The sequence below is a fragment of the Triticum aestivum genome, chromosome 2A (assembly GCF_018294505.1).
Source record: "Triticum aestivum cultivar Chinese Spring chromosome 2A, IWGSC CS RefSeq v2.1, whole genome shotgun sequence".
Lineage (NCBI taxonomy): Eukaryota > Viridiplantae > Streptophyta > Magnoliopsida > Poales > Poaceae > Triticum > Triticum aestivum.
The window spans coordinates 671,581,225-671,594,561 of NC_057797.1; positions in this window are offsets into that span (position 1 = coordinate 671,581,225).

Consider the following 13,337-nt stretch of genomic DNA (forward strand, 5'->3'; position numbering starts at 1 on the left):
GATGCCGTTTTTGCCGCGAGGAGCAAACTGCTTCCCACCACCGCTTCCCCCACCGCACAGCCGCCCACGACCAAGAAGCCGCCTCGCCGCCCCTGCCACATCCGACCGGCACGCTCGTCGGACACCGTCACACTCATCGGACGTCGGCAGGGCAGCTAGCTTGTCTGTGGGCGGCGCGACTTCCCTCGTCGGTCGTCTCCAATGTCGACGCCCGCAAATTGTTCGACAGTTTGCCAAGGTACGAAATGGACTCCGCCGACGAGTTCTTTTTCCAGAATTTTCTTTGCGACTCTGACGATTCGTCGTCCGACGACGAGGAGGACATATTGGCTGCCGTGTTGGTCCATCACCACCTCAACAACCAGCGGCCGTTGTTCCGTGGCTCCATTCCGGGCCACCTTCCGGCGTTGAATCGCAACCGAGAGAGTGGGCATTTCCTTCTCTGGAAGGACTACTTTGATACAGCAAACCCGTTGTTCAAACATCACAAATTCCGCCGCCGGTTCCATATGAGTAGGCATGTTTTCAACTGAAAGGATCGATATGGTTGACTAGAGGGGGGGTGAATAGACAACTAACAATTTTTAACTTTTCTTTACCAAATTAAACTTTGCATCAAAGTAGGTTGTCTAGATGTGCAACTAGGTGAGCAACCTATATGATGCAATAACAACAAACAAACAAGCAAGCAAGAGAAGTAACACTAAAGAGCTTGCACAAGTAAAGGTAAGAAATAACCAAGAGTGGATCCGGTGAAGACAAGGATGTGTTACCGAAGTTCCTTCCTTTTGAAGGGAAGTACGTCTCCGTTAGAGCGGTGTGGAGGCACAATGCTCCCCAAGAAGCCACTAGGGCCACCGTATTCTCCACACGCCCTCACACAATGCGAGATGCCGTGATTCCACGATTGGCGCCCTTGAAGGCGGCAACCGGACCTTTACAAACAAGGTTGGGGCAATCTCCACAACTTAATCGGAGGCTCCCAACAATACCATGAAGCTTCACCACAATGGACTATGGCTCCATGGTGACCTCAACCGTCTAGGGTGCTCAAACACCAAAGAGTAACAAGATCCGCTAGGGATAGGTGGGGGAATCGAAAATCTCTTGGTGGAAGTGTAGATCGGGGCCTTCTCAACCACTCCCGAGCAAATCAACAAGTTTGATTGGCTAGAGAGATAGATCGGGCTAAAATGGAGATTGGAGCATTAATGGAGCTTGAGTGGGAAGAGGTAGGTCAATGGGGAAGAAGGGGACCCCCTTTTATAGTGGGGGCAACAATCCAACCGTTGGCCCACCAACCAGCCCCGCAGAGGGCGGTAGTACCGCTTGGGGGCGGTACTACCGCTGAGCCAGCGGTACTGCCGCTCCAGCTAGCGGTACTGCCGCGCAGAGGAGAGAAGCAGGGACCTGGACCCAGAGCGGTACTACCGCGGTGGTAAGGGCGGTACTACCGCTGCGAAGCGGTACTACCGCCTCTACTGCCGCAACTAGTGCCGCAAAACACGACACGAGAAAAAGAGCCCTTGATTCGAGGCGGTAGGAGCCAAACAGGCCAGCGGTAGTACAGCTGCGGAGTCACCGGCGGTACTACCGCTGCGGAGCGGTACTGCCGCTTGTGACCCCTCAGCGGTACTACCGCTGGGTAGCACGGTACTACCGCTGGGACCCAGACAAGACACAACAGAGAGAAAAGATCTCTCCATTGAAGTGGAAGTCGAGGCGGTAGGGCCAGGCAGGCCTGCTGAAAGTGCAACTATCCCTAGGTGGTTTTGGTAATTCATAACAACATATAGCTCATTGAGCTAATGCTATTCCAAGATGATTATTTCAGGAAAGCTCAATGATTGGCATGGCATGGATGTTGAAAGTGGATCCCTCAAAATGCTAAGGACAAAGGATTGGCTCAAGCTCAAAAGCTCAAGACTCTTCATTTTATATTTTAGTGATCCAAGATCACATTGAGTCTTTAGGAAAAGCCAATACTATCAAGGAGGGATGAGGTGTTGCTTAATGAGCCTCTTGCTTCATGTGCTTAGTGATATGCTCCAAAACCCTCAACTACTTTCCCATATCCACATTTGACCTAAACCCAAAGCCAAACTCGGCCCTACCGATTCTTTCAACCCGGCGCCACCGAGTTTCACTTGTCATAGCCATTGCCAAACCCTAGCAAATCGGTTCTACCGATAGGGATCTCGGTCTCACCGAGATGGGATTGCAAACGCTCTGTTTCCCTTTCGTAACTTTTCGGTCTCACCAAAAGAGCGGATCGGTCCCCACCGAGATTGCAATGTAAACTCTTTGTTTCCTTTTTGTAACATTTCGGTCTCACCGAAAGAGCAAATCGGTCCCACCGAGTTTACCTGACCAACTCTCTGGTTAGCTTATTACCAAAATCGGTCTCACCGAGTTTGTGTAATCGGTCTCACCGAGATTATGTTATGCCCTAACCCTAACCATATCGGTCCTACCGAGTTGCATGTCAGTCCCACCGAAAATCTCTAACGGTCACTAGGTTTACTATTTCGGTCTGACCGAGTTTGTTGATTCGGTCCCATCGAGATTGGTAAATTGTATGTAACGGTTAGATTTTGTGTGGAGGATATAAATACCTCTCCACCTCCTCTTCACTCGTGGAGAGAGCCATCAGAACACATCTACACTTCCAACTCATATGTTCTGAGAGAGAACCACCTACTCATGTGTTGAGACCAAGATATTCCATTCCTACCATATGAATCTTGATCTCTAGCCTTCCCAAGTTGCTTTCCACTCAAATCTTCTTTCCACCAAATCCAAATCCTGTGAGAGAGAGTTGAGTGTTGGGGAGACTATTATTTGAAGCACAAGAGCAAGGAGTTCATCATGAACACACCATTTATTACTTCTTGGAGAGTGGTGTCTCCTAGATTGGCTAGGTGTCACTTGGGAGCCTCCGACAAGATTGTGGAGTTGAACCAAGGAGTTTGTAAGGGCAAGGAGATCGCCTACTTCGTGAAGATCTACCGCTAGTGAGGCAAGTCCTTCGTGGGCGATGGCCATGGTGGGATAGACAAGGTTGCTTCTTCGTGGACCCTTCGTGGGTGGAGCCCTCCGTGGACTCGCGCAACCGTTACCCTTCGTGGGTTGAAGTCTCCATCAACGTGGATGTAGGATAGCACCACCTATCCGAACCACGGGAAAAACATCCGTGTCTCCAATTGCGTTTGAATTCTCCAAACCCTTCCCTTTACATTCTTGCAAGTTGCATGCTTTATTTTCCGCTGCCAATATACTCTTTGCATGCTTGCTTGAATTGTGTGATGATTGCTTGACTTGTCCTAAAGTAGCTAAAATCTGCCAAGAACTAAAATTGGGAAAATGATAAGTTTTTATTTGGTCAAGTAGTCTAATCACCCCCCCTCTAGACATACTTTCGATCCTACAAGTGGTATCAGAGCTTTGGTCTCCATTTGCTTTGATTTCTATAGCTTTTGGTGGTCATAGCCTTGGTTTCACAACCTAGGAGAGTATGGCGTCTAGCGAGGGAAATTATCACCGTAGAGGTCCTTACTTTGATGGTACTAATTTTGCTAGTTGGAAGCATAAAATGAAAATGCATATTCTTGGACATAACCCCGCCGTTTGGGCTATTGTGTGTGTTGGTTTGCAAGGTGACTTCTTTGATGGGAGAGAACCAAACCGTGAAGCTACCGCAGATGAGCTAAAGATGTTGCAATACAATGCTCAAGCTTGTGATATTCTCTTCAACGGATTGTGCCCCGAAGAATTCAACAAAATCAGTCGTCTTGAGAATGCAAAGGAAATTGGGGATACTTTGATTGATATGCACGAAGGTACTGACCGATATCCTACTTTTGTCATAGACTTAAACTTCCAAAACCTTTTTATGATTCTCGGTCTGACCGATATCCTACTTTTGGTCCTACCGAGATCATTAAGTTGATCGGAATTTTCGATCTCGGTGCAACCGATTTGAACCATTCGGTCACACCGAGTTGCAATAACTGTATACAGTTTTGCATCTCGGTGCCACCGAGTTCTTCCACTCGGTCACACCGACAGGGTCGGGCTATATATAGTCACGGGCAAAAATTTGGAAATTTCTCCGAACCCCTTCGCCCGCGCGATAGCTCGCTCTGCCAACGTGGTCTCCGGATCGTCTCCTCGTCGCCAGCCGCCTCCAGTCGCTGGTCTCCATCGCCGTCAACGGAATTCAACGCCGCCGTTGCCGCCGTAGCGAGTCTCCGCTGAACTAGGGTATGGACTCGATCACAGTGCTATTCCCCGTCCGATTCCTAGCACATTGTGTTCTTAATGATTCTTGCCACGATTGAAACACTCCTATCCAGTCAATGCGTTCGTAGAATATGTTTGATTCGAAAATTTTAGGGTTAGGTTTCCGCCGAAACCATCTCGGACCCACCGAGTTGAAAAACTCGGTCCCACCGATTTGGCTTATGCCATTGCACAAGTGAAACTCGGTCTAACCGAGAATTACTAATCGGTGTGACCAATTTTGGAACTTTGTGAAACCCTAGCAGTCTCGGTGCCACCGAATTGTGACTCGGTCTAACCGAGTTCACTAGTTTAGGTTCCAAAACTGCTTCGGTATTACCGAGTTTAAAAATCGGTAGATCCGAGATGATTTCTGTGGGAAACTAAAACTAAGATTTTGAGTCATTCTTTTGCAAAAATCTCTGCATTTTGTGATGCTCATCTATCCTACCTCATCTATAAACTCTTCACAGGGTCAGCAGTCAGCTTTTACATCATGTCTGATCAGAGTGACAGCCAGGACAGGTCAGAAGAGCAGGTGCACATGAGTGAGGGCACTAGTCCCTCCAGTTCTTCAGATGAAGGCAGCAGGAGCACCCCAAGCAATTTGCCAAAAGCTGCCACCAGACATAGGAAGAAGAGGACTTCAGATTCTGAGGACGAAGATTATGTGGTAGAGGAAGAGGAAGCCACATCAAAGAGAGTTGTGCTCAAGAAGGAGTATGGCTCAGCTCAAGGCACAAAGCCAGGATTGAAAATCAAAAGGCCAGCAGGTAGGCAGCCTATGCCAAAGGCCAGAGCTTCAACTCAAATTCCTGAAAAGCCTGCACCCATAGAGCCAGTTGCTGCTCAAGGAAAGAAAAGGAAGGAAAGGGTCAAGAAGACCGTAGCCAGAGTGCTTGGAAAGGCTTCCATCATGGAAGAAGAGGAAGAAGAAGAGGTTGCTGCACCAGCATCTAAGGCACCTAAGCTTATGGGTGATGCTATAAGATCAGGGACTGCTGCATCCAAGCCCAAAGAAGCACCCAAAGCTGCCTCCAAGCCCAAGTCAGCACCCAAGAGGAATACAAGGAGCATACCTACAACTGAAAAGAACAAGGCCCCGGTGCCTGAAGCTGCTGAAGAAGATGATGGAGAGCATGTTCTGAGAAAGCTCAAGCCCAAGATCCCAGACCACAATGATGCTCATCCTGTGGCTGAGGACATGAGGCTCAGAAGAGACTCAGGGCTGAGGAAGTGGAGAGAAGCAGACCCGTATGCTTCAAGGAGAAGAACTGTTGTTGATTACAGGTTTCACACCAAGGAACAACAAGATTTCTATGAGACAGTGCTGCTTGATAAGAAGCCCATAGTTTGTGACATGAGATGGGTCAACTGGAAGTACATCAAGGACAATGATGTCAGGACCCCGACTCGATGTCACATCGATCTAGCTGGTAACACCTCATATCACTTTGCGGCCTCACGCACGGTATCCCCACGGGTGTCGTCTTACCTTTTCCCAGGACCGTTTGCGCCTTTTGGCTCATGTATATGATAGTGTCGCTAGCATCCATATGATAAAGAGCCCGGGCTGACATGACTAGTCGTAAACCCAGAGTGGCACAGACTTACAGGGACAGGCATCCATGACCCAGCTTCGAACGTGTCGGTCATCAGCAAGTGGGTCCGGGCTGTAGCACTGGGCTAGCAGGACTCCGGTAAACCGGGCTGTAGCGGGCTAACAGGACTCCGGTACTCAAAGCGTGACATTTCCCCGAAGGGACAGACACAGGAACGAAGAAGGACACATGCCGGCCAGCCTAAGTGTTCCAGAGCAGTAGCAAGCTACCATGGCTCAGCGGAAACACTAGGAGACATTTCCCGGTAAGAGAGGCTACTAAAGATAAACAACTAGATAGTCAGATCCCACACATACCAAGCATTTCAATCATGCACACAATATGCTCGATATGTGCGAATACAATGAAGCATCACAACATGACTCTACGACACAAGTACTTTATTTAAGGCTCAGGGAGCCATACATATCATACACACAGGTACGGGTCTCACGACCCAACATACAAATCATACAGTCATACAAGCCAATAGCGGAAGTACTTTGTCTGGGTACAGACAACTAGTAAAATAAAAGAGGCTTGGAAGCCTAACTATACTACGTGGTCCATCACAAGCTCAGGGTCACCACCTGGGTCTTTAGCCTACTCGTTGATGTCAACGTCTACATAGAACCCATCAGAAGGGGTTGCAGCGTCTTCTGTAAAAATGTAGATTATAGCAACATGAGTACAAAGGTACTCAGCAAGACTTACATCAGATCCTACATACATGCATAGTATCAAGAAGGGTTGGTGGAGTTATTGCAGCAAGCCAACTTTGACTCTTGGCTAGACTATCCTACGATACTCCAACTTGAAATAGTTTTGCGCACACGAGTCCACTATCCACCACTTCAATACACTACCGAGGATCCACCTCCGTCTTCCTACGGAAGAGCCATCCTCGGCACTCACACTTATCTTGAGGCTTTTAGTAGTTTCCATTTACTTGTCTATGAACTGTATAGGCAACCAAGTAGTCCTTTACCGCGGACGCGGCTATTCGAATAGATCATGTTAACCCTGCAGGGGTGTACTTCTTCATACATGTTTCCACCACTTAGCGTCTGCACACGACATGTGCTCGGCAGACTTCAAGCGAAAGCCGACGTGGGTGTAGACCACGACCTACCTAAACACTTAAGCCTCTAGTCCAGGTTTATCGCCTATTCAGGTTCCATCCGCAGGGAGTCCGGCCGAGGTTTCCCATACGGCCCCGAACGATGTGAACAGGGTTCCCGAGATACCTAACGGGTATTCGGTACACCCGGCCACGTACCTACCGCATCACAGCCCACCCCTACGGTCAGCGCTGTCCACGGCCTCCAGTAGGCTACAAACACCAGAAACTACTTGCAACTCCTGGACAGAGAGCTAGGGTGAATAAGAAGTCGAGCGGGGTCATATTTCAGGGCCCAATGTATGGTAGTAGCTGATTCTTAAATCACACATACAGATCTCAGTGCTTAAGGTCGGCTTCAATGAAACAACCCACCATGTACTCCTACATGGCTTCTCATCGATACCTTTACCAAATCGTGTTCACCACACCACTCCCATTACCGACATAATCATTTCACTCTAGCCCATCACCCAGATGAACCAGACCTGACACGACTCTAAGCATAGCAGGCATAGCAAGGTAGGAACAACACATACATATGGCTCAATCAACTCCTACACATGCTAGTGGGTTTCATCTAGTTACTGTGGCAATGACAGGTCATGCAGAGGAAATGGGTTCAACTACCGTAGCACACAGCAGTTTGAATTGCGTTGTCTTAATGCAGTAAAAGAGAGCAGGAGCGAGAACATGGGATTGTATCGATATGATCAAATGGTTGGTTGCTTGCCTGATGGTTCGTTGCACGGATACGGTTCTTCGTTAGGGTAATCACGGTACTCCTCGGGGACAGATCCTGTCGCAAAGGACACCGATACACAAACATCACCAAACAATATGCAACAATATGATGCATGCATGAAACATGGCAATATGAGTGTGTTGGGCTAATGCAACTAAGACCAGATGTGTTTGAACAAATTTGAATCAAAGATTCAAATTCCAAATTCAAATATGGCCTTTTAAAGTGCTTTTCCTTGTTCTGATTAAAACATCAATTTAACTTGTTTGATCATGCATGAAAATAGTACAGATGGATAGATTGGATTTTTCTGATCGTTTTTCATATATAATTTGTCCAATTTGGAATTACAGAATAAAAGTTATGAATTTTTGAAGTTTAATTAATATTCTGGAATTTCCTGATTTAATTTAAATCCAGAAATATAATTACTGCGTCAGCATGACGTCAGCATGACGTCAGTGGTCAACTGTGGCTGGTTGAAGTCAAACCTGACGTGTGGGGGCCACACGTCAGTGACAGGGGGGGTTAAACAGATTTAAATTAATCCTAATTACTTAATTAGTGGCGCTGGGGCCCACTGTCAGTGTCAGGGGGGGTTGACTAACAGTAGTTAGCGCTAATCTAACCACCTGGCCGACAGGGCCCACGCGTCAGTGACCCTGGGGGGTCAAACCCCAGGTTGGTCAAGTCAAACCCCACCGGCGACATGACGCCGGCGAGATCCGAGACGGCGGCGAGAGTACTTTTTGCCATTCCGGCGACCAAATGGACGGCGGAAGGCATCTACGTGTTGCTGAGGCTGAGCCGCGTCTATTGGTGGTGGTGGTTGGGCTCGGGGTGGCCGGAGTTGACGGCGGCGAGCTCGACTGCGGTGGCCGGAGTTCGGGTGCGGTCGGGATCAGTGTTGCAGGGGGTTTGGGGAGGCGTTGGTGCGTTCTACGTGCTCCTGGTGATGTGTGGAGCACGATGGCGAGCTCGGTTGGGCGCTACGGCGACCGTGGCCACGACGGCGACATCGCCGGCGGCGTGGAGCTTTCGGTCGAGGTGGAGCTAGGGCCTAGAGGTCGGGAGAGACCAGGGAAGAAGGAGGAAACGCTCCGGGGGCTCACCGCGGTTGCAGTGGGCGTCGAAGCGGGCTCGGGGACGCGCCGGAGACGACGAATTTGACGGCGACGGTGGTCGGAGTCTGAAGAGGGGAACGGCGACGTGGCGGCGATGCAGGGCTTCCGGGGACCCGTGGAGCGGTGGGGAGGAAGAGGGAGTTGTGGCGGAGCTTCTGAGCTAATCGGGGGAGCGAGGGGTGGTCGGAGGCGGTGGCTATGGCGAACGGCAGCGACGGTCGTGTTCGGCCGAGCGAGAGAGAGAGCGAGAGAGAGGAAGGAGAGAGCCAGGGAGAGTGAGAGAGAGCAGGGGGAGAGGCGTGGCGTCGTCCAGGGCGTCGAGCGAGGAGGGGAGGCCAGGCAAGCAGGCGAGCAGTTGGCGTGGCGCGGTGGCGCGCGCGCGCGCCGGCCACACTCCCCTCCCTCTGTCTGGACGAAGACGACAGAGGAGGGAGGTGGGCTGGGCTGGCTGGGCCAGCCAGCTGGCTGGGCCGCACAGTGGAGGAGCCCAGGTAGGTTTTTCCCCCTTTCTTTTCTGTTTTCTGTTTTTATTTAATATATCTGCAACTTTGTTGAATTAAATAAAATACCTAGGCAATTCCAAAAATCACCAAACTACTCCTGGCTCATAGTTGGATTATTTCCAACATGAAACATTTTAGTTTGGAGATATTTGAGCATTTAAATATTTTATATAATTTTAAATGCCCAAATTCAAATAGTTATGATTTAATTCAAAAACCCTAGGATGGCCTAGGAAAATGTGCACCACTTTTGCAGAGGTTCTGAACCAAGACAAAAATGATGGGCATTTTAGAAGGGCATTTCAGGTTCATTGAAAAATTATTTTAGTAAACCCTAGTTGGTTTCAGAGGGGACTGGGGGTTCTGTCATCCCCATTTCAAGTTTCTGATGAAAGAGTAAACATGATGCAACACTCTAATGCATGACTAGCTAGGGTGTGACAACTCACCCCCACTCAAAAGAATCTCGTCCCGAGATTTGGGTTCCTCCGAGAAGAAGGCGGGATACTCGAGTCGAAGACGATCCTCCCTTTCCCAAGTTGCTTCATCTTCAGAATGATGCGACCATTGAACTTTGAGGAACTTGATGTTATGACGTCGCGTGGTACGTTCGGCTTGATCGAGGATACGAATGGGGTACTCTCGATATGTAAGATTATCTTGGAGATCAAGCGTTTCGTGGTCCACTTCACGGATAGGATCCGAGAAGCAACGCCTGAGTTGAGAAACGTGGAAGACATCGTGAACTCTGGAGAGGTGCGGAGGTAGTTCCAATTGGTAGGCAACTTCTCCTCGTTTGGCAAGAATGCGAAAAGGTCCAATGTAACGAGGAGCCAATTTTCCTTTGATACCGAAACGATGGGTTCCCTTCAGAGGGGTGACCCGAAGATAAGCCTTCTCGTCAACCTCGAAAGTCATAGCCTTATGCTTTCGGTCATATTGACTCTTTTGACGGGATTGGGCTGTTTTCAACTTTTCACGAACGATACGAACTTGTTCTTCTGCTTCCTGAATCATATCCGGGCCAAAGAATTGTCTTTCCCCGGTCTCTGACCAGTTAAGGGGTGTTCGACATCGTCGTCCATAGAGAACTTCAAAAGGGGCTTTACCCAAGCTAGATTGATAGCTGTTGTTGTAAGCGAATTCGGCAAATGGAAGGCACTTCTCCCAGTCCATTCCGAACGAGATAACAGAGGCTCGAAGCATGTCTTCTAGAATTTGGTTGACGCGTTCCACTTGACCACTTGACTGAGGGTGGAAAGCGGTGCTGAAGGAGAGACGGGTTCCCATAGCATTTTGGAAACTTTCCCAAAATCGAGAGGTGAAAAGACTTCCTCGATCCGAATTGATTTCCAAAGGAACACCATGGAGGGACACTATCCGGGAGATGTATAAGTCTGCCAGTTGACTAGCGGTTATACTCTCACGAACAGGTAAGAAATGAGCTACTTTGGAAAGACGATCGACCACGACGAAAATAGCATTATTCCCTCTTTTGGTTCTGGGAAAACCGGTAATGAAATCCATACCAATTTTATCCCATTTCCATTCAGGAATAGCTAAGGGTTGAAGGGTGCCAGCAGGCCGTTGATGCTCTGCTTTTACACGGCGACAGACGTCGCAATTTGCAATATACTGAGCAATTTCTCTCTTCATCCTAGTCCACCAGAACCTCTGGCGTAGGTCCTGATACATCTTAGTACTACCGGGATGAATGGTGAGAGGGGATTCATGAGCCTCCTTAAGGATCAACTGCCGTAGATGCTGGTTCTTGGGAACCACTAGACGGTTCTCAAAGTACACAACACCATGATCATTTGTGGAGAAACAACTAGCACCTCCTCTAGCAATGTTCTCTTTGATTTTAGATATTCCCTTATCTCGCTTCTGGGCAGCAATGATTTGATCCGTAAGAGTAGGTTTTGCTACCAGGGTGGAAAGAAATCCTTGAGGTACAATGTGAAGGTTAAGCTTCCGAAATTCATCATGGAGAAGCGGTTGACTTTGTTGTAACATCAGATTGTTACAATAAGATTTACGACTTAACGCATCAGCCATGACGTTGGCCTTCCCTGGGGTGTAGGTTATTCCTAAGTCGAAGTCAGTGATCAATTCAACCCAACGTCTTTGCCTAAGATTCAGATCCGGTTGGGTGAAGATGTACTTCAGACTTTGGTGATCAGTGAATATTTCGCAACGATTACCGAGGAGGTAATGTCGCCAGGTCTTAAGTGCATAGACTACAGCTGCAAGTTCTAGATCATGAGTAGGATAATTCTCCTCATGTGGGTGCAATTGCCGTGAAGCATAAGCAATTACGTGTCGATCTTGCATAAGAATGCAACCTAGCCCTTGTCGCGAGGCGTCGCAGTAGATAACAAAGTCCTTGGAGAAGTCTGGCGGTACCAGCACAGGAGCAGAGGTCAGGCGTCTTTTCAGTTCCTGAAAGCTGTGCTCACATTGTGGAGTCCATTCGAACTTCTTATCTTTCTTGAGGAGTTCGGTTAGAGGTTTGGCAACTTTGGAGAAGTTCTCGACAAAGCGACGACAATAGCTCGCTAAGCCCAGAAAACTCCGAACTTGCTTGACCGATTCGGGTGGAGTCCAATCAAGGACGGCTTGAACTCGCTCAGGGTTAACCGCAATACCTTTACCAGATATTACATGACCCAGATAGGTCACTTCTGACAACCAGAATTCACATTTAGAGAATTTGGCATAAAGGCGATGCTCTCGAAGTTTCTTCAACACTAGCCTTAGATGTTCGGCATGTTCTTCCTTGTTCTTGGAGTAGATGAGTATATCATCGAGATAAACTACGACGAATTTGTCCAAATACTCCATGAAGATTGAGTTCATTAACCGAGAAAAGGTGGCTGGAGCGTTGGTTAAACCGAAGGACATGACGGTGTACTCGTATTGGCCATAACGAGTAACAAAGGCCGTTTTAGGAATGTCCCCGTTTCTGATTTTGATTTGATGGTAGCCCAACCTCAAATCCATCTTGGAGAAGACTGAGGATCCAGCGAGCTGATCATATAGATCGTTGATCCTGGGAAGCGGGTATTTGTTCTTGATTGTGACCAAATTGACCGGCCGGTAATCTACAACCATTCGGTCCGTACCATCCTTCTTCTTAACGAATAGGACGGGGCAAGCCCACGGAGATGAACTAGGGCGGATGAAACCCTTTTTCAAGGATTCATCGAGTTGTTTCTTAAGCTCGGCTAGTTCTAGGGGTGCCATCTTATAAGGTCTTCTAGCAATCGGAACGGTTCCGGGGATGAGGTCGATTACGAACTCGACATCCCTGTCAGGTGGAACACCTGGCAATTCCTCTGGAAAGACATCCGGAAAGTCACGGACTACCGGAACGTCCTCAAGGTCTGGCAAAGGGCTGGCGTTAAGAGAATATAACTGCCGCTTGGCTATTCGGGTCAAGACATTGACTATCTTTCCCGAAGGATGGGTGAGTTGAACAGTCCTAGAGAAGCAATCAATTTTGGCTTGATGAGCTGACATCCAGTCCATACCCAAAATGATATTAATATCTGAAGATTTAAGGGCTATCAAGGATGCAAGGAAAACAAGTCTGTCGACTTGGATTTCATTTCCATAACTTACCCTAGAGGTCTGCCATCTAGACCCAGGGGTAGAGATTTCCATAGTGGATGGCAAGTCACAGAATGCAACGTTATGCAAACGAGCATAATTTTCAGATATAAAAGAATGAGAGGCTCCTGTATCGAAAAGAACAGATGCCGGGTGGCAGTTAACAAGAAGCGTACCGAGAACGACGTTGGGGTCCTCTTGAGCTTCTTCGGCAGAGATACAGTTGACATGGCCACGTGAAGCGGTGACCGGTTTAGCATGAAACACCTTCCCTGTCGGCTTGCCACGGCCAACAGCTTTAGCAGATTGATTGGGGTTGGTCTGGGGACACTCACGCATATAGTGACCAGA